This window comes from Atractosteus spatula, chromosome 3 (genome assembly GCF_055471065.1).
Source record: "Atractosteus spatula isolate fAtrSpa1 chromosome 3, fAtrSpa1.hap1, whole genome shotgun sequence".
Classification (NCBI taxonomy): domain Eukaryota; kingdom Metazoa; phylum Chordata; class Actinopteri; order Semionotiformes; family Lepisosteidae; genus Atractosteus; species Atractosteus spatula.
This window is the reverse complement of record NC_142708.1, coordinates 37,916,974-37,940,098: the sequence shown is the minus strand read 5'-3', so window position 1 is coordinate 37,940,098 and position 23,125 is coordinate 37,916,974.

Below are 23,125 nucleotides of genomic sequence, written 5' to 3'. Positions count from 1 at the left end.
CACTCTTCCATACGCTTAAGTGAATAATTAATAAAAACACCAATGTAAACATCATATTTACAATTTGTTGAAAATAAAAATGGTTGTAAAGTTCTCTAAAACTTTCTCAGTCAAGAACGAGAATTCACGTAGGGAGCTGTGTAAGCATGCATAGGGTGCAAAAGATCAGTTAAAGAGTGAAGAAAATGCTTTCAGAGAAAACAATGTTTCAGATGTGAAGAATACAGAAGCCCCCATTCAATTGCAGCCTAAACCTTTTCCCACACACCCTGCCCCCGCTGCGATTGGAATATGCACAGACAAAGCACTGAAAGCTTGGTCGGGTGTTACGTAGAGATAGTACGTAATTCTGGGATTCGATTAATTCAAAAAAAGTTTTTTTTTTTAATTGAACCAGGTATTAGATCTTATTTACATTAAAGTTAGATCACTGGGCAGAGTGATGGAGACTTAAATGACAAGGACTACCAGCTTTTTCCCTTCTCTCTGGTGTGAGATGATAATGTGCTGACTGGCACGAAACATTCCCTCCCATTTTTAATCATTCTGTGTCCGAATGTCCGGGATAGAGAGAGTAGGAAGAGACACAGAAAAAAGTAAATCCTGTCTTAATTTCAAATTATATTTTACCGTCATTTTTATAATTCATAAGTTTGTATTTTACTATTTTCTAATAGTCAGATTCAAAGTATATTTAAACACATTCTTGTAAACTCATGTTTTTAATTTCTGAAACTATTCCATGTTTTAATCTTTTCTATGAATACCTGCGCTCATTATTGCAGTAAAAAACCTCATACTTTTTAGAATCCGCTAAATAGGGAGTATAATATGGAATCGCTTATCTAAAAGAAATTAATAATTATATTAATTTAAGGATAAAATTGTATGTATTTATATAGTGGTATATATGGTATTATTACTGTAATCCACTTTCTTTGTAAACACATTTTATATTTAATTTGACTCATTCACACATGACTATATTAGAAACATTTTTAAGCTGTTGGTCTTACTGAACAGCCTGTTGGTGCAGGGGATTTGTCAATAGATGTTCTTTCTAGGTGATCTGGGTTCAATACCCACTTACAGAAGCTTTTCTTCTAACAAATATTTTTTTCTAAATGAAATAGTAAATATTATGCACACTGTATTAACATCTTTTTTGTATATATATATATCATAACATATTCAATGTTATATAGTTATATAAATAATGAAATAAAAATGTGAATTAGCAAACATGAATGCTATCAGCTGTTCAACTGGTTTAATTCAAAACACTTATTTCACTGGAACAATTTAACAAACGCCTCAAGACTTAAAACGAAATCGTATATATTGTAATTAGAATAGAGAATAACAAAAAAGTATTAAAATTACCACTTAAACTACAATAATGTGTCTGGTCATTATTAACAGTATTAATTTAATAATAATAATTTCAAGCTTCTTGTATCTTTTCAGAGTAATTTTTGTCTTCCGTTATCATAAGCTTTGCTTTTTATGAGACACAAAGTTTCAGATGTAAATAGCTTTGTGAACAAATGACACAGAGCCTGCAAACTACAGGTTTAAAGATCACGATTTGTGAAAAAAATTCACAGCTTTTATTTAAACAATATTTAGTACCTGGTTGCATTTTTAGAAATAAGCAATAGTTTGAAATAAGCAGATCCCAAGTGCAAGTGACTTCATAATGCGAGAAGGCATTATGCTATATTTTTTAGGCAGCATTTGAAGCCTTCTGAAGTCTCTCGAAAACATAAAATGTGACATAATATTGTGTGTTACAATGGGCAACCGATTCTTTTAATTTTAAAGGAAATCAAAAATAGGAAACAATAACGTGTGTGCCTCAAATAGACATTGCATGGTTTTAAAACCCATAAAAATGGGTTTAGTTAAAAACACGAAATCCCTGAAAAATTGGTGCTTTTTCTTTCTTGTGATCAGCTTAGAATCTTTGTGTAAGCTGTACATTGTATTAACTTTTTAATTAAACATTTTAAACACATTAAGTTTGTAAATGCAACACGCATTTCGTACAAATACAGTACACTCATATTCTCCTGTTTTCCCATGGTGTGAAACAAATTAGCAGGTGAAAGAGAAAACAGTGCACCGCAGATTGAGCTCGGTCAGAGAAGAGGCGGCACCATAAGGACACCGTTTTTAAGAGCAGTGTTTATGAAGTGCTTTCTCACCATTTAGTGTTATATTTTAAAACCATTGTTAAACAAAGCAGGGGCTTCTTTTACTTTCTAATGACATTACACATGGAAAGATTATACATTTTAATCATTTTTAATTTTAAAAAAATACATTTTAGAAAAAATTCATCTGCACAAATATCACAGACTATTTTCTATTGTATTTCTGACGGTTATGTCACAATTCAATATTTTATATACATCTAAATAAAGTCAGGCGCCAGGTGCATAAACTACTAGTAATCAATAATTAGTATTAAAATTTGCACTGTGATAAATTTTTGCACTTCCACATCTTGTAAAAACATTAATTTGCAAGACTGTGTTCAAACATATGTTAAATCTGACTATCAAAAAACCAGGGTTGACTTTTTTTCTGTCTCTCCCTACTTTATCTCAGGTCAGGCAGGAGAGGGAAGGGGAGGGGGGAGGCATCATCCTACCTCTATAACTAAAGAAAGTGTCAAAGAGGAATGGCTTAAGTGACATAAAGAGCTGAAAAAGTTTGGTGCGATCTTCTCTGCTTTAAAGATACACTCCTTGTGGATTTTGCACCTTAAACGTTTGCCCACCAGCTGACAGAAGCAAACTGAATACAAAATGTACTTGCAGAATAGCGAGTACAAACATTAAAAAAACATACTTGCTTTATACTGTTATACCGTACAGTGTATTAAAACCCTATGGCCACTACACTGTGAGTAACGCTGCCCACTAAACCTCTTTCCCACAATTTCACGTGGGCAAGGTCATATACAGATGCAGCCATTCAAAATGCGTGAGGTATTTCGCGGCATACCCCGGTGGGCGTGTCACAGTATCACGCGGTATGACGCAGTTAACGTGGTGTCACGTGGTTAACTATCCGGCGTCGCCTTGTAAAACCGCCAGGGGGAGCTTAACCTCTCATGTACAGCATTTGAGCCTTTAATTTTGAACTGTGTATTACAGCATGTTAATCATCAGTCATTAAAATGTTGGTATATTTTATGAAAGCAAGATTGCTCAGTTGGACAAAAGTACACAACCTACCTTTATCAGAAATATCAAAGCCTTTACTGAAGATATTACTAATAGTATTAATAATGGATGACTTTGGACAAGCTGTATACTCAAAGTATCATTTCTTTAGCACATTTGTACAAGCACTTGGAATCTGTCCAAGCCATACTTTGTCAGGCATTTTGTTTTACTTCAACGGGCATAAAAACTTCCTTGCTTTTAACAGGGCGTTTAATAATTTCTAGCTACGAAAATGATTTAAAATGCGACACCTATCATTCAAGTAGAGCTTAAAATATCACAAGGAAAAATACACACCGGTATTCCATTTCTCCCTAAACATTGTAACCTTCGAAGTCTTTAACTAACGTGATACCGGAGTCAACAAGCATACTTTTAGAATTTGATTAAAAGGGAATATAATATGGAATCGCGTATCTCAAGAAATTAATAACGGTATGATTATATCCGTGTACTGCGGCAGGGCTGTGTAGGGCTGTTTCGCCTGCTTGTTCATGTGAGCTGTCTTGTAGCCTACTGGTCTAGGTGCGTGACTACCAACTGGCAGGTTGTGTGTTCAAATCCAGCTGGTGCTGGACCTTCCAGTTTTATTTATTTATTTTTTAATCACGTAACATAAACATATTACCGTATGCAAACTGTACTGTATACAATATGTATATGTATATTTAATGTCTTAACTGTGCCCGTTTAAGTATTGAATATTCATATCTAATTTTACCACTGAAGGGAAATCTTAACATAAACATACAGTATATGGCTGGTCTCGGTACTTTAAAGAAAAAAATACACACCAGTATTCCATTTCTCCCTAAACATTGTAAGCTTCGAAGTCTTTAACTAACGTGATACCGGAGTCAACAAGCATACTTTTAGAATTTGATTAAAAGGGAATATAATATGGAATCGCGTATCTCAAGAAATTAATAACAATATAATTATATTCATGTTGCAAAAGAACTGCAACGGACATAAAAACTCCCTTGCTTTTAACAGAGCGTTCCATAATTTCTAACTACGAAAATGCCAGGTGAAAGGATTTGTAAACATATTTAGTTAAAGCAAGTCAGTTTTTTCTGCAACACATAAAATACATTTTTCCAAGAAAGTTTAGCCTTTGTCACTAATGAAACCACTAAATAAAGACATAAATATAGAAATCTTAAGATTTGTTTTATTTAATGTTGGTAGCAGGATGAACTGTCAGAGTGTATATTTTGTCGCAAAGTTGCTGCAAGATGTTAACAGTGAAAAAGGTATTTAGAAATGAGTTATTTCAAGATGAAAAAGAAAACATACACGAAACATGGTTTCATTACGACCAGAATCGGTCTTGAGATATTTTTAACTTGATTTACAGTATTTGAGAGGTATGTCTTAACACCGATACTACAGTGCTTAAGTACTGCTCACGTATATGTTCCTAGGTTTATATTATGCATTTCATACGGTCAAATTACTTTTGAGCAACTAATAAGAAGCGCGAAACGGTATGCGTTTTACTTTCGTTTTGTGCTGGGAGCCATGGATTGATTAGAGATATCAAGTACATACAAGTCATTTTTTAAATGTTGTAGTTCGTCTTGAAAAAATGTTACGAGTACATCATCTATCAACAATCACACAGGTTCTGTTTCCATATTGCGGATTTTGGTTAGGTATTATCAAATCCAGTGGCGCTGTTAGTTTACTGAGTCCCATGTCACATGGTCTGTGATTGAAACCGGAAAAACTGGTTTAATTCGTCACAGCCAGCACTCTTCAGGTGTGAGGGTCTTCTGCTCAGAATGAAACGCTAAAATGTTTGTGTATATTCTAATGGTAGTGGGGGCAGGGTGTGTGGGAACAGGTTTGGTTGAAATTGCATTGGAGATCTATGTTCTTCACACCTGAAACATTTTCTCTGAAAGCATTTTCTTCGCAGTTTAACCGATCTTGTTACAGCATGTTACAGTTTACTATTATTAACCATATTAATTTTAAGTGCTTAATGTAAAATCTTGTAAAAATATATTTTCATTGTTCAAATATACATTAAGTCTGACTATCATATAATAAGTTAAATACAAAACTAAAGAAAAAATAGGGTTAAATATAATTCAAAATATTTTGCTAACAATGTTAACTGTTTATGAATAATAAAATGTATTAACTAAGGAGTAGGATGGCACAGTTGTTAGTATGTTTTTTGTTTTGTTTCTTTTTCATAAATACAACAGTAGTACCTGATGTCTCAGTGGCTTTCAAAATTAAATTATTTCTCCCTAAACATTTTAAGCATCGAAGTCTTTAACTAACGCGATACCGGAGTCAACAAGCATACTTTTAGAATTTGATTAAAAGGGAATATAATATGGAATCGCGTATCTCCAGAATTTAAAGACCAGACAATCGCAAACTCGTTTTCAATAAAATTATTTTATTCATTCAGCAGTTTGTGAGAGGGACATCCAGCAGGGAGAGACACACACACCGGTTTTCATTGACAACATTGTTTTTTTTTCAATTCCTCTTGTCTAACAGGAATGTTTTGTTTGTGGACAGACTGTTAGACAAGAGGAAATTTGTCTAACAAATTAAAAAACTCCATTCCGGCCTCTCATTTCACCACCGCCCAGGACTCTGTTGATGCTGTCCCCGCCGGCTATCTCCCCCCAGATGCCAGTGGGACGAATAATTCTCCCAGATGTCCAACTGCTACCCATCACCCAGGAGATGGAGGGGGGGTTGTACTTGCAGTGCATTTGCCTATTTTTTCGAAGAAATGTTTGTTAAAATAAAAGTCCAGCACCAGCTGGATTCGAACACACAACCTGCCAGTTGGTAGTCACGCACCTAGACCAGTAGGCTACAAGAGAGCTCGCATGATCAGGCAGGCGAAACAGCCCTACACAGCCCTGCCGCAGTACACGGATATAATCATACCGTTATTAAATTCTTGAGATACGCGATTCCATATTATATTCCCTTTTAATCAAATTCTAAAAGTATGCTTGTTGACTCCGGTATCACGTTAGTTAAAGACTTCGAAGCTTACAATGTTTAGGGAGAAATGGAATACCGGTGTGTATTTTTTTCTTTAAAGTACCAAGACCAGCTATATACTGTATGTTTACGTTCCAAAATTAATATCGTTTATGGCCTTCACACGCGTTACAGTATGCTCCTATTCTTTTTATGCTCAGCTACTAAGATTTCCCTTCAGTGGTAAAATTCAATATCTACAACAGGCACAGTAAAGACGTTTACAGTAAGTCTTTCTACGACAGACCAACGGACCACGAGTGCCCCTGTCGGTCAACCAATCACGCACCGCGGTATCCCGTGTCATCATACCTGCGGTATCTGTACCGCGGTGTCTGTACCGCGCACTTTGAATGGCTGCATCTGTAGATGATTCACAGCTGGATACCATTTCCCTGTGAAAGCAAAAATTCATATATTTGTCAACATATTTACTAAAACTATCCATCTCCTTAATCTCACTGTGTTAGTCTCACTGTACACCCCAGTTCTCACTCAATGTTCACACTCCCAGTAAAATAAAAAAAAACATTTTCCACATTGTCGCACCAGAGGGGAAGGAAAAGTGCCTGTGGTAATTTTTTTCACTGACAGATGAAGCTGATTAAAAACTTATTCAAAGGGATGTCGTGTGTTAACACAAACTTTGCTTAACAGAGCCACTTGTAGGAGCAAGGTGACTTTCTGCTCAATTAAATCAAGCTACAGTAGAGACAAATTTTAAATTCTTCAAGCAAAATTAGCTGTTTGTCAAAATCTGCTACTTTGCAAGCAGTACATGACTTCCCTTACCAGTTCTCAAAGGGTACCTTTTGTGTCTCGTGCAAACTCAACAAAGGTTTATTTTTTTATAATTCCGAAATTTGAACGGTATGTCTCAGGGACTCATTATAGTATTGTAGAGAATACGGTTCGCACAGGAAAATCAAAATACCACCTCCCATCCCAGCTGGGTCTTGCTGCCCGCTGTTCCAAAGCCGTATGGTTTCAAAGTATGTGTGAAATATCTTTTCTTACTCCAGTTATTAATCCAATCTATTTTTACTCATCTGGCTATGTAAACAATATAGGCAAAAAGATTGCTGTAAAGGTTAAATTCCAAGTTGAAAAGACAAGACTCAACGTGTCTTCTCTAACTCTTCAGTTTACAGCTTGTCCATGGTCATTCATTATTAATATTGTAACGAACGGCAGGCATACAGATGGTACAAGCCGATGGTACATCGACCTTTTTGTTAAGTGATAGACAAAAAGCAGGGCAATGACTTTGTCAATGAAAAAATAAAATATTTTCGTGTTGATTTACAGATGCAGCCATTCAAAACAAGTGGGGTACACTGGTATGCGTGTCGCATCAAAACGCGGTATAATGCGTCATTTGGCATCATGCCGCAAACTACCATATGCACATTAGATTATGTTAACAGTATCTGGAATCACCTTGTAAAACCTCCAGGAGGAGCTAATAAAGCTTAACCTCTCATGTATAGCATTTGAGTTTTTAAATTTAAACTGCGTATTACAGCATGTTAATCATCATACATTAAAAAGTTGGTATATTTTATGAAAGCAATATTGCTCAGTTGGGCAAAAGTACACAACCTAACTTTATCATAAATATTTTAATTATACAGAAATATTTTATGCATCAAAGTCTTTATCGAAGATATTACTAATAGTATTAATAATGAATGACCTTGGACAAGCTGTAAACCCAAAGTATTACCCTGGTCCACATTCTTTGTAACCGTCTTTGTAAATGAAAAGACTATTTTTTCAGTGACAAAAAGTAACACCACAACTTTTCGTTGATCCGATCACGTATTCGTTTCCAGTCATACAAAGAAAGTTTTGAGAATCTCCGATTCACCATGCCTTTCACATGCTCATAAACGATATTAATTTAGGAATATAACATATTTCGGAAACGTTTTTACGTGCTCCTTCTGACCATATTACTGTACGTTTATATACTTTGTGAAAAGTGATCGTTTTAACCTTTTCTACGAATATGCTCGTTATCGGAGTAAACAAAGCATACTTTTAGAATTTGATTAATAGGGAATATAATATGGAATTGCGTATCTAAAGAAATTAATAACAATATAATTATATTTATGCACTGTAACACAAACAGTAGTATAAGTGTATGGCTGTTCCACTGCTTGTCGTGTGACTGCATCAGTGGCGTGATGGTTTAAGAGACTGACTCATAAGCAAGAGGTTGGGTGTTTAAATCCAGTTATTGCCACGAGTTTTCTTTTAACAAACATTTCTTTGAAAAACTAAAATAGCAATAGCAAAATTATGGACACAATTGACTTTTTTATATTTCTAAATATCACAACATGTTCATAATGTATGTACACAGAGGTACCGCAGGGTGTAGGGTGCAAATCCACGTGAGCCTGAAAGCCCTACATTAATATTGTGCATTCGCCTAGCGCTGCAGGGTTTTTGCTCTCTCTCACCCCCCCCCCAGGAGTGCCGCCTGTTCTGAATTTCACTCCACTGTCTGAGTCTCTGTGTCTACATTGTTTGTAAACAAACCGGTTTCAAAGGTATTTTCAAAGTAGAATAGGGCGAGTCTTCCAATCAAAGACACTCCACCTTCCCCCACGGACATGTTTTCTTAAAAAAACAGATTCACAGTGCAAAGCTGTGTCAGTCTTCTGTGTAAAAAAAATCGGTTTGAACACCATGGGTGCTGTTTTTAAAACATTGCTGAGTCAAGTATAGGAATTTTCCTGCTGTCAGCAGTATCGTGTATATAGTTGACCCTTACCTGAATGAAAACAGGACATAAAGAAAGGGTTTCAGAAATCAAACAAAGCTTTATTCCGGTGCTAAGAGAATTAGCTCACTGTTAGTTTTATGTGTTTTATGTCTTTTATGTGTCGCAAAAAACTGACTTGCTTTAACAAAATATATTTACTAATCCTTTCCTCTGGCAATCTACCTGAATGCCCAACTAACTGAGAAGCCCTTCGTGAAACCAAAAGAACCACAATTGAACGAGTGTTGATAATAAGAGAGAAGAATTTATAAGAATAATATAAGAATTTAATCTTAAAGAAGAAGTCTAAAGAACACTGGACACCAGATTGCTGCTAGCTTCCGACAAGACAGACCGTAGCTTTTCCACTGTTTTGTTTCCCTTTAGTTTCCCTACCGGCCATGTAATACACGGCATTGTGGAATAAAAGTTTATTTTAAAGGGAACATAGAGAAACTAGGAACTAGAGAAATCAAGAAAGGCTTTTTTCAATAGAATTAATGTATGCACATCCTGTTCACTGGGTTATTTAAATCCACATTGAACAATCTCCAATACGTTCAGAATTTGACAGCCAGAATCCTGTATTGCTTTTAAATGCCACTTTTAAAGGTGCTATATAAAATAAAGTAATATATTTACAGTAACTTAAAGTATATATTTAAAGTAATAATTTAACAATATATGTAAATGTTTTATGATATGTCTTTGTTGTAAATGACTGTAATACATCTGTAGATTGTATCTTAGTTTTAGCTTTAGTTTTGTTTTACGTTAATTTTATAAGGGAGAGTGTCATAGAGAAGACCCCCTTACCCCCATCTTGATTAAAATTGCAAACGTGTGTTTCATAAAATACTTTTATTTATTACAATCTGGCAATACGAGACAGAATTCACATTCACTGTACCCAACGGCCTTGCAGATCAGAGAATCAAGGAAGAAAACAATTATCACGCCCGGCTTTTCAATGTAATTGCTTTAACTTGCTAATGTGTTACTGTAACAGTCCGGGTGTGGCAAATTTCTAATGTCTCCTGACTTGGGCGAAAGGAACCTGTCTTTCATTGGAAGAAAATGAATGTATTCTACCCGTACATGAGAATATAATATAAATACACCAAGGGATTGGGTTGAGTTCCCATCACAAAAAAATCCACGAGCCTGCACTACAGCAACCATAGTATGGAGACAAAAACCTTTTACGGGAAGAGACGTGGTGCTTCAGTTGCCTCGGCTTGCAAAGTGCGAAGGGTAAGCAAATACACCAGGCTTCATCTGAAATACGCGATTGTAGTGCATATTACAAGGTATTATTACTGTATTGAATTATACATTCTATTATAAATATTTCTTCGCAGCCTGTTCTGCAGGAAAACACCGCACACGCGAAACGATCTTCGAAGACTACTAGGAAAGTAAAAAAGAAAGCGGTAAGACGGATGAAAAGAAAAGTTTATTTTGACGTCTGTTCCGCAACTGATAAATACTACTGTGTGACTTTATTTCTTACATGGATTCTGTTATTTTGCCACAGGCTGTGGGTCTCTGCTCTCGGCCACTGGCCAGGGTGCCAACCTGTAGAAGCACCACCTGTGTGGAGACTTTTTGGCAGCAGCGGGAACAGTACGACTCATTACTGGGGAGGATTGGGAGGTTAGAGACACTCCTGAAGATGCAGAAGCCGGAGACAGTATGTTCCGGCAGTCAAACGCTAGGGGCCGTCTCCTGATAAGTGCCTCTCCCCGCCGCGCAGGTTGCAGTGCTTGGCAGAAGGCGTATCTCCACACAGCCCTCTGCCCCCCCCAGAGCACACACCGCCTCAGGACACTACATCCCGACCTCTATGCTTACCACCGCCCAGGAATTGGCTGATGCTGTCCCAGCTGCCTATCTCCCCTCAGGAAGCACTGTTTACACAGTGGAATTCACAGATGCCAGTGCAACATACAGTTCTCCCAGATATCCAACTGTTGCCCATTAGTCAAGAGAAGGAGGGGGGATTGTACTTGCAGTGCATCGGCATAGATGGGAAAGCCAGAGCCGACCGCTACACCGCCCTCGTGTTTCGAAATCTTGTGACTTTTGAAATTTACTGGGGGTGGACCACATCAGTAAATTTCGATGGGTCCAGAGGCAAAAGTGCCTTGCCTTGCAATCTACGGGAAACCATTAGTAGCATGGTGAATCGGAGATTCTCAAAGCTTACTTTGTGCGATTGGAAAAGAATACGTGATCGGATCAATGAAATGCTTTGAAGAAGGAGCCACTCTTTTCCTCTAGTTTAACAGTCTGTCCAGAAACAAAACATTCCTGTTAAACAAGAGTGTGGCGTTACTTTTTGTCAATGAAAAAGTGTGTGTGTGTCTCTTTCTCTCTGCTGGCACGTGGGCACGGGGGGTTCTGTACCAGATGTACCGAAAAAATAAAGTGCCCTTTTTCATTCAACGAGTGTCTGAGTCACTGTGTCCGTTCTATATAATAATGCCACTATATTATAAACGCCCCTTAGGCTGGGCAATCAAATTTTTTAATTAAGATGTAATGATGTGTTCCTGCTTAACGTAGAAATTGCATGACTTTAAAAGCGATAAAAACAGGTTTCGATAGTTAATAACCACTTTTTGTGCACGAAAAATGGGCGATTTTTCTTCCTCGTCATCAGATCTTTCTTGGAAAAATTTCCTAACTGTGCTGCAATTCGGGCACAGAAGGGTTAAAAAGAAAGTCAGACAGGCAGGGGGGAGGATGAGTTGTCCTTCTTTAAGTTGGGGATACATGATTAGCAACACGGGGTCATTGTTATGATATCTCTATTATTATAAAATCCCTCAACTTGTTCACTTGTGGTTATTATGGAAACATTTTGACATGTTCCTTTTAACTACATTGCTGTCGATATTGTAGCAATAGACAAATGAAACACTTGGGAGTTTGTAATGTAGGGCGCTCTGAACGAGTTAAACTTTGATGCAGGACAAATAAATGTACTTCCCACAAGCTATACTGTCGTGGCTTTAAAACTATACAACATCGCTCTGTATGCATGTAGCACGTCTTTGTTCAAGTTTTAAAGCTACAGTATGAAAAAAACGAGTGTTAAGAAAAAGCAGGACATTTGAATGCTGGTTGCATTATGTTAAAGAGCAACAAATGACAACAGAGCATGCTACTGAAAATGTATCCCATCCCCCAAGCAGAACTGTCTATTTTACATAACAAACAGCGGGGTGCAACAGTTTTAACCTGTGAGAAGTACAGATCTAGGTTAATTCCAAGCTGAAAAGAAAAGACTCATCTTGTCTTGTTATAAATTGAAGGTTGTGAAAACAGTGAGTGACAAATCATCCCAAACAAAATACAGTTTTATAATACAAGTAATTTGAAATTATTTGTTATTATTGATAATCAGTTAGCTTTGAACATGTTGTGATATTTAGAAATTTAAAAAAATGTCAACATAGTGTCCATAATGTTTGCTATTTTAGTTTTTCAAAGAAATGCTTATACAGATGCAGCCATTCAAAGTGCGCGTTACAGACACGTACCGCAGGTGGCGTCGCGCATTGTGACGCAAGATGACGCGCGGCACCGCAGTACGTGATTGGTTGACCGACAGGGGCACTCGTGGTCCGTTGGTCTGTCATAGAAAGACTTACATTAAACGTCTGTGCTGTGCCCGTTGTAGATATTGAATTTTACCACTGAAGGGAAATCTTAGTAGCTGAGCATAAAAAGAATAGGAGCATACTGTAACGCGTGTGAAGACCATAAACGATATTAATTTTGGAACATAAACATACAGTATATGGCTGGTCTTGGTACTTTAAAGAAAAAATACACACCAGTATTCCATTTCTCCCTAAACATTTTAAGCATCGAAGTCTTTAACTAAAGAGATACCGGAGTCAACAAGCATACTTTTCGAATTTGATTAATAGGGAATATAATATGGAATCGCGTATCTAAAGTAATTTTTATGAAGAAATGGAGGCTGGACAGTATGCGATACAATATAAACATTTATATTGATTTAAATCGTGTTTTGATTTAAATCGCAAACGCGTGTTTAATTATATGTGTTTTTTTAATCATAATCAGGCTAATGCAACATAAATTGATACAGTATCTCTGTCTTATTTTAAGTAAATAAAGTGCATTTTTGCACACTACAGTATATGTGCAAACGTTTTATGATATGTCGCTGTTGTGAATGTCTGTGGACATGTGCTGGCTGGACAGGAGGCTCCACTGTACACAGAGAGCTTAGAAGACAAAGATATCAATTTATTTTAGTCAAAAATTTATATATCACCTTTTAAAGTGGAATCTAAAAGCAAAGTAAATACCCAACACTGATTGAACCCATCTGCCATGCTAATAAAACACCTTGAATTGAACTGAATTGAATTGAGGGAAAGAGGGGGGGAGGGCGCGCGGCAAATAAGATACACTCCACAGGCATCCACAACAGCAACATATGAAACATTTGCACATATAGTTAAGTTATTACTTGGTTTTCAAAGTCGGGAGACATTAGAGGCTTGCCACACCCGGACTGTTAAACCAACGCATCAGCACGTCAAAGCCCATTGAGGACCTGGGCGCAATAATTGTTTTGTCCTTTGATTTACTGATCTGCATTAATTATGGAAATCGAGTTCCTGCTCTGTGCAGACGACCTGGTCCCGCTGTCGCCCACAGAACAGAGGCTGCGCCAGAACCTGGCACTGCTGGAGCAGCACTGTCAGACCTGGGCGCCGACAGTCAATCTGGACAAGACCAGTTATGGTTTTCCAGAAAAAAAGCCAGACCTCAGGGAAACAGGTACAAATTCACACTTAACAACACATTAACACCTAACAACGGGAGCAGGGACGAATTAGGCCAGTACCCACTATTGTTAAACATACAGAAAATGATATTAAAGTATTGAATATTAGTATTGGCTTTAGTATTAGCCATACAGAACATTAAAGTGCCCCTTTTCCATTCAGCGGGTGCCTGAGCCGCTGTGTCCTATCTTCTGACAGTCGCCGTTGTGAACAAACATTTCTTTGAAAAAATGAGACGTTTCCCTTGGTCAGAGATATAAATATATAATATATAAATAAATTAAATTTAACTAACATGTGAAATAGTGTGTGAAAAAGTGGTAGTTTAAGCTTTTCTGCTAATATAATATGGAATCGCATATCTAAAGAATTTAATAACGATATGATTATATTCGTGTACTGCGACAGGGCTGTGTAGGGCTGTTTCGCCTCTCTCTTCATGCGACTGTACCAGGAAGAGGATTTCTTTCTATTCGAAACGTGTATTTTAAAAGTTTAAGAAGTAAAAACCTTACAGCGTACACAGATTTCTAAACTGATCACGATCGTTATCTTTGTCTTATGCATAATAATGTTCACCGCTCTGTCCAGCAAATTAATAATAAACTTTATTTTATATAGCGTTTTAAACGAATAAGTAATTAGATTGCTCATAAACCTAATCACTTGCTTTTTCTTTTTATTTAGGCTCAGATTTCAACTATAGATCGTATTATTATGAAATCTGAGCCTAAATATAAAGGAAAAGCATTTTCAGAGAGCAATCACGCTGTGTTTATGTAGAAAAAGCGATTAGGTTTATGAGCAATCTAATTACCTATTCGCCTAAAACGCTATATAAAATAAAGTTTATTTAGAGATGAATGATCAGTGTCGCAGTTTAAATAATTTTCGTAGGAGGGCTTGGACAGATTCCAAGTGCATTTTTGCAATTTACGTTGTAATACAGTTTAGAATACAGTTAGTCTAAGCTTTATCAGCTTTATTTATGGGTTGCAATTTAGAAAAAGTCAAAAACCGCACTCAAAATGCAATTTAGAGCTTTCTGGCAAGGGGAGACACCCAAATTATAATGGAACATGCCACTGTTTGTGCATGAACAAAGTTATACTGCAATTTTCCTTAGATATGCGATTAAAAAAATAAATTTTTTGAATCCCCGGCGGAACACACTCCATAAGAAGCAGCGCTTTTATACAGTATATCGCCTTTAAACACATATATTTAAACACGCGTTTACGATTTAAATCAAAACGCGATTCAAATCAATATAAATGTTTATTTTGTAACGCATAGGTGACTATTCATTGTTATTAAAAAGACTTAAATTCGATCATGTTGTGATATTTAGAAATATAAATTTGTTTGGTGCGAGTGAGGTTTTATTTAATCTCTGACCAAGGGAAACATTTTATTTTTTCAAAGAAATGTTTGTTAAAATATAAAGTCATACAGTAGTTCCATGGGATTCAATCACAGACCATGTGACATGGGAGTCAGGAAACTAACACACAGCGCCACCAGATTTGATAACGCTATAAAAACGCTATAAAATAATGTGACTAGGCACAGAACAAGTTTACAGCACAGTACAATAATAAATGCTGACCATGACTTTAGAAGCATAAATTACCTTACACTCAATTTAAACACAAGCTGTCTTTAGCCCTCTAAGCTGGTTCATACAGAAATGTAGAGTTCCAGGCTCAGAACACACAGCTTCATTAGCAAATACATATGCAGGACAACTAGAGAAGACGTTTTACAGAGGATGGATTTTTAGAAACATCCCATCAGTGACATCACTGAAGTCAACTCCTACTGTAGGTAACTGTCGTGTGGATAGTTTCACAAGAATCAGACAAAGGTTTAAGCATCGCTTGTTCTAGATAAAACTGCAAAAAAAAATAACAACCCATAATGTACTTCTTTGCGGCTCTGTTTGCCCAAATCATATATTCACAACGTGAAATTAGAAAATAATATTACGTAACCAAAATCCGCAATATGGAAACAGAACCTGTGTAATTGTTGACAGATGATGTTCTCGTAACATTTTTACAAGACGAACTACAACATTTAAAAAATGACTTGTATGTACTTGATATCTCTAATCAATTCCACGGCGATATAGTTAAAGCAGTCCCCGCACAAAACGAAACTAAAACGCCCTGGGCATACCGTTTCGCGCTTCTTATCAGTTGCTCAAAAGTAATTTGACCGTATGAAATGCATAATATAAACCTAGAAACATATACAGTACGTGAGCAGCATTTACGTTGTATCGGTGTCAAGACATACCTCTCAAATACTGTAAATCAAGTTAAAAATATCTCAAGACCGATTCTGGTCATAATGAAACCATGTTTCGTGTATGTTTTCTTTAAAGTACCGAGACCAGCCATATACTGTATGTTTATGTTTCAAAATTAATATTGTTTATGGCCTTCACACGCGTTGCAGTATGCTCCTATTCTTTTTATGCTCAGGCACTAAGATTTCCCTTCAGTGGTAAAATTCCATATAAATATTCAATACTTAAACGGGCACAGTTAAGACATTAAATATACATATACATACTGTATACAGTACAGTTTGCATACGGTAATATGTTTATGTTCCTAAATCAATCTCTTTTATGAGCATGTGTAAGGCATGGTGAATCGATTCTCAAAAATTACTGTACTTTGCATGATTGGAAAAAAATGCGTGATTGCGAAATGCTGTGGTGTTACTTTTACAAAGACGGTCAATGAAAAAAAGAATGTGGACCAGGGCAATACTTTGAGTTTACAGCTTGTCCAAGGTCATTTATTATTAATACTATTAGTAATATCTTCGTTAAAGACTTTGATGGCTACAGCTCAAACATGAGAGGTTGAGCTTTATTAGCTCCACCTTGCGGAAATTCCGGATACTATTATTTTGCTAGCAGTATTTACCGGTAACTTGCGGTATTTACCGGTAACTAGCGGTAGACTGCGTACAGTGTACTGGAAAATAATGCGGTATCGCCCGCGCATTTTGAATGGCTGCATCTGTATGTTAAAAGAAAGCTCATGCCAGCTCAGCCACGTAATCACAAGTGAATGAGTTAAACTGATTCAGATGTTTACAAAGAAAGTTGACCATGGTAATACTTTGAGCTTACAGCCTGTCCAAGGTCATTCATTATTAATATTATTAATAATATCTACCGTATCACATCAAAATTGGAACATTTTAACAAGTGTATGAGGCGATATACAACTTGTCTGCTGTATAACTCTTCAGTGTACAGAATAATTTCCACAAAGTTACACAACCTCGTCTCAACGTAGTAAACAACGGTCACAGGCTTTTTATGAAGTACGCAATATAAGCTTGATAATGTTAGAAAAAGTACGTTAAACCAGAACCCATGTAAGTTACTTTGATGCATAAAATATTTATGCATAATTAAATTTTTTATGATGAAGGTGGAAGGTTGTGTACTTTTGTCCAACTGAGCAATCTTGCTTTTATAAAATATACTGACTTTTAATGTTTAATGATTAACATGCTGTAATACACAGTTTAAAATTATTAAAAGTCTAAAGAGTATACAACTTAAATTCCTAATTGGAAAAAGATTGCCCTTCAGCAGTGACTGGGATTTGAAACCAGGCGTTTTCTGGCGACAGCTCAAATGCTGTATATGAAAGGTTAAGCTTTATTAGCTCCACCTGGCAGTTTTACAAGGTGGATCCGGATACTATTTTCATAACTGCAGTATGACGCATTTTGACGCATTGTGACGCGCCACGCCTACCGCGTTTTACTGCAACGTACTTTGGGCATTTTGAATGGATGCATCTGTATAAATTCACATTTATTTACATTCACAATCTCTTAAACTTATAGCAGTACTAGGGATCTATCAATTCAAGTAGGTAGCTGCGTCAGCATGCATAGGTTGCAAAGGAACAAGTAAAGATTTACTCCATACTGAAAAGAGAAGAAGAGAAACACAACGTTTCAGCCGTGGAGCCTTCTTCGGATCACTCGTTTTCTTTTCAGCATGTAATAAGCCTTAACGTGTTCCTGGGAATGTATCAGATGTTAAACTGATGAAGGTAGACAATAATTTCAGCCCCAACCCCCACCCCCAAGACAGACTGAGAAAGGTGTTATATTGAGTCAAAAGGGTATCACAGAGTTCAGTGCATTTGTGGATAAATGAAAGGCTATGAACTGCAGAGCCACCAGTTCATGTGTATTTTGTTGATGTTAATGGTTTTATAATAAATCAAATGCCAATCAACTACAGAACGTATTATTTTTCTTTTTCAGCTAAATAAGGAAAATTGAAATTCAAATTAGTCAAGATCTCTGAGTTTAATAAGCGGCCATATGGGTCTAAAACATTTTGTTTGTCAAATTCAGCTACTTTGCAAGCAGTACATAACGTCTCAAAAGGTACCCCTTTCTCTTGTGCAAACTCAACAAAGTTTTGATTTTTTTATAGTTTCAAAAACTTTGACTGTATTCCCCAGGGACTAAGCATTGTATAATCAAAACCAAACACCTGCTGGGCACACCGTGATCTGACATGCACATGTGAAGACAGTAGGGTTATTAACTTCTGTTTTAAAAGGTTTCAGATTTGTTTTAAGATTTGTATCTGTTGTAACTGTTAATGCAATGGTGAATAGAGTTGTGGTTCTACTGTTGATCACCTAATGTTGTGATTGTCATACATGTGTGTTATACCACTGATTTGGTAGTTAAGGTTACTCTTTAAGTTTTTTTCTTAGTATTTTCACATTAAAAAAATGCATGTGCTTTGTTGATGTTAGTGGTTTTATAATAAATTGAATACACTTTTTATTTATTTGTGGAATAGTCTTACATGTTATGTCACACTTAGAATATATATATTGCTATGAGGAAAAAATGATTTTTTACTCTCAATCAGGATTTTTTAACTTGTTAAAACACCTTCTCACAACTTGCAGTGGTGGTGTAAATGTAACAGCTTGTAATATATTTTTGAAACATCAGCCACCTGAATTGATTACAAAAAAAAAGCCGACAATTCCATTGGGGTTTAACGAATCACATGAAGTCATATCCACAGATGTACTAAAACAGTACCATACACATCAATTAACTGTAGTATGATCGGCATACTTCATAAGTATACTCTATTTAAAGTATGATACTGTATGGTTTGAAAGCCACTACAGTACAGTATGTGTGAAATATATATTTTAATTATCAAAATTTAAAGTTAAATTGTTTTCTGATTCCTTGTTGGTGAAATTTGCATTAATACAAAATATAGGTTATTTTAATGCAGATGGAAACCTGAAAGAAGCACATCACATATACAACAAGCTATAATTTATATTTTTTTATACTGTATATCCAGCTGAATAATTTTGTTTTTCTAAAATAGCCTTACTTTCTTTTTAAATTAATTTAATATTATCTTGCTGCAATATATAATATAAAATTAACAAAATTCTAAACAATATCAAACTCAAATTCTATAATTGGAAAAAGATTTTCCCAAGAATCATTGACCAGGATTCGAAACCAGGCATTTTCTGACAACAGCCGTATGCCACATTAAGGATTCACCGAGCCACCTACAGTAGCAGTTTTAGAAAATAGTGCAGTCCCACAACAGAATAAGTACGGTGCGGTGGAGTGTGGTATGTAATCTGCCGGCATGCATTCTGAATGGCTGAATCTGTAGGAGACTTTTTAGCCTGATGTTTCCACAAATAAAGTAAATCTGAATTTTCTAAAATAAAGAATGGATGGCAAGCAAGTACCTAACTACTAGTAACTAATCTGGACTTCAGGACTGATATGCACAAGGTCCTCTTGCATGGCATGCCTCTCTCTCTCTCTACTTTTTTTTTCTCTCTTTGTCCTCTCTCTTCCATCCTTCTTTGTTGTTTCTCTCCTTTACCAGTTTTTTATCCTATGTTTCTGGACTGAAGAAGACTCTAATGATTTACAATAGAGTAATTAACTAGAGTAAATCAGAAGTTTCCCCATGATCCTCAGTGTTTATCAGTCTTGTTTTTTAGACACCAATAACTGCCAACATTAGGTTTTATGAACATCTCCTATGCACAAAATCTTCCTAATTCCCACTTTCTACATAATATGAATACACAGTGTCTTCTAATAAGGTGTAGCCTATAGCATGTATAACTGATTCACCCAATAATCTGTTTCTCTTTTCAGTATTCTCTTTTTATTTACAATTATGGTACAGTACATAATAAACATGCTGATGCACATAATCTAAAATCTTGAAATCTTCAAAATTACTTTCAAACAAGACCAAACAAAAGACATATTCGGAAGTATTTTATTGATGAAGATTATAGAGCTTAGACGAAACAGGAACAAATTCAAAGCCAATACGTTTAAGCTTGGTCAAGGCCACCTGGGTCAAGTCTTCTCTTTTTATCCCCTTAACTGATAACAGTAAGACATATTGAAAAAGATCTCAAGGAACATGACAATTTCATCTGTCAGATTATACAGTGAGTAAACAGATGTTTGGGAGCTGTAGTATTTAAAAAATAAACAAGCAAACACACATAATGGAGAGATTTTCTTGAAGGGGCTGAAGCTATTATTGAAAAGCAGATTACATTTAAGAATACCAAAGAGGTGTATTAGACACCTTATTACCAAGGAAAATAATAAAGTCTCTAATACATGTAATAAATATCTCATTCATTATGATATTCAAATTGTATCCTCACAACAGTTAAGTCATAGAATCAGATGGTTGTATCACAAAAAAGCATTGAGCATTTATTGTATTTATTATTGTGTAAATGTTCAGAAAGCCTCAGTTTTAAATTAAGTGTATGCATTTGTTGTATTTTGATCCCAAAATTAAAGATACCAGTGATATATTGTTTTTAAATGTGCTGCATATCTAGATTCTATTCTTGTAAACTTATCTGCCACAGTCAGAAGGATATTCTGGATTAGGTTTTAAATCCAGAGCTTCCCAGATTTAGTTCAGATTATGTTGAATTTGAATATCTGTTTAAATTATGCAGTTTTATGTTATATATTATTACAAAAAGGGGGTTATGAAATTAAAGAAATATCAGATATAGCTAAGCAGATGAATCAATAAGTAAATTAAATAATCATAATCCCAATTTGTAAACAATTTTGCCAAGAATATACATGAGTATATCATTAGAGGCACCTGCGTTCTTTGTTCTCTGGCACAGCCTTGGTGAAAAGTGTAATAATTCAAGCACACTGGGTTAATCAAATATTTAGTACTATGGAAATTACACACAATACACAACACACAGCATAAATATACAACACACAAGTTATACTATGTACAAACTTACAAACAAGGCATCCTAGAGGTCTAGATCCTGACCACCCGGAAAAATCCCAGACTGCTACCAAGTATTTAAAAATGACTACAAAAGGCAAAAATAAGATGAAGCAATCTTCTAAAGTAAACAGAATATGACCTTCAGTTAAATTTCTCTCTCTGTAAACCTGGATACTACAAAATGAATGGGAACCTATCTCCCGATTCTTTAAATGCATCCATGAACCAAGAGAGGCCATTATTAACTGACAGATTCTTTACACAGGAAATCAGAGTTTCCTAAAAACAACAGAATAGCAAGCTCATTTAAAATGGTTCAAATACTGAACTCGTATCTGGTCTTTCTGGATGATAAAGGACAAGGATATCTTGCCTTCTGTACTTCTCTTCCTTTAGTCTGTTCCTGTGTCTTCTCTTCTGACTCTTGCCTCTTGTCCTCCTGTCTCCCTCTGTACCCACCTGTTTACATGGTGTGCTCCTGGACTGTTGACAACACTCCTAATGATTTACCAAGAACTTAATTAAGCAAGGTAAACCTTACGATTGTTTTGATCAGTGAATCCTAGACCTCTACATCTCAGCAAACATCTCCATGCTTTGAAGCTACTGAGAACTGGAAATGTTGACACACGCCAGGTGCTGACCATTGTCCCTTAGATTTTGACTTCTTAAAAGCCACTTCCTAATCAATTACCAGAACAACATGTATTTCTTAATATCTCAAAATAGTTCAAGGAGACTTGATATTTAACATAAATAATACTTTTCATGAGTAGCTCTTTCACAATATTGCAATGCTCACAATTAAACTTTGTGTACAGTCATGATGCATTTTAGGCATATACAGATGCAGCCATTCAAAATGCACGGGGTATGCCACGGTAAAACGTGGTGGGCGTGTCGCATCAAAACGGGGTATGACGCGATATAATGCGTAATTTGGCGTCATACAGGAAATTACCACATGCAAATGAGATTATGTTAATAGTATCTGGAATCACCTTGTAAAACCGCCAGGAGGAGCCAATAAAGCTTAACCTCTCATGTACAGCATTTGAGCTTTTAAATTTAAACTGTGTATTACAGCATGTTAATTGTCATTCATTAAAAAGGTGATATATTTTATGAAAGCAAGATTGCTCAGTTGGGCAAAAGTACACAACCTACCTGTATCATAAATATTTTAATTATGCAGAAATATTTTATGCATCAAAGCCTTTACCGAAGATATTACTAATAGTATTAATAATGAATGACCTTGGACATGCTGTAAACTCTAAGTTTTATGCTGGTCCACATTCTTTGTAACCGTCATTTTAAACAAAAATACTTTATTTTTTCATTAACAAAAAGTAACACCACACCATTTCGTTGATCTAATTTGTTTATTTCTTTAGCACATTTATTTGAACATTTCAATCGATTGTACAAGCACTGAAAAACTGTCCAATCCCTAGTTCGTCAGGCATTTTCTTTTACTATAACAGACATAAAAACTCCCTTGCTTTTAACAGAGCGTTTAATAATTTCTAACAATGAAAATGATTTAAACTGTGACACTTATCATTCAACGAGAGCTCAAAATATCACAAGGATCCTCAAGAGCGCAACAAAGACAACAGAAAAAGATATGTGTATCAGATACATGAGAATCCAAGCTTTTTTATCTATGCTTTCTTATCTACAGTAAGAAGTAGTCTTTAAAATTTCTTTATCACACAGTAAAAAGTCAAAATTTTGGGGTGTGCGTATACCAGAGATTATGGCACGGCTTCAGAAGGGCGTCAGCCAATCAGATTCCAGGACCGGAATTATCTGTTTTATAATCGGGAATATAATATGTAATCACATATCTAAAGAAATTAATAATGATATTAATTTAAGGATCTAAATATCT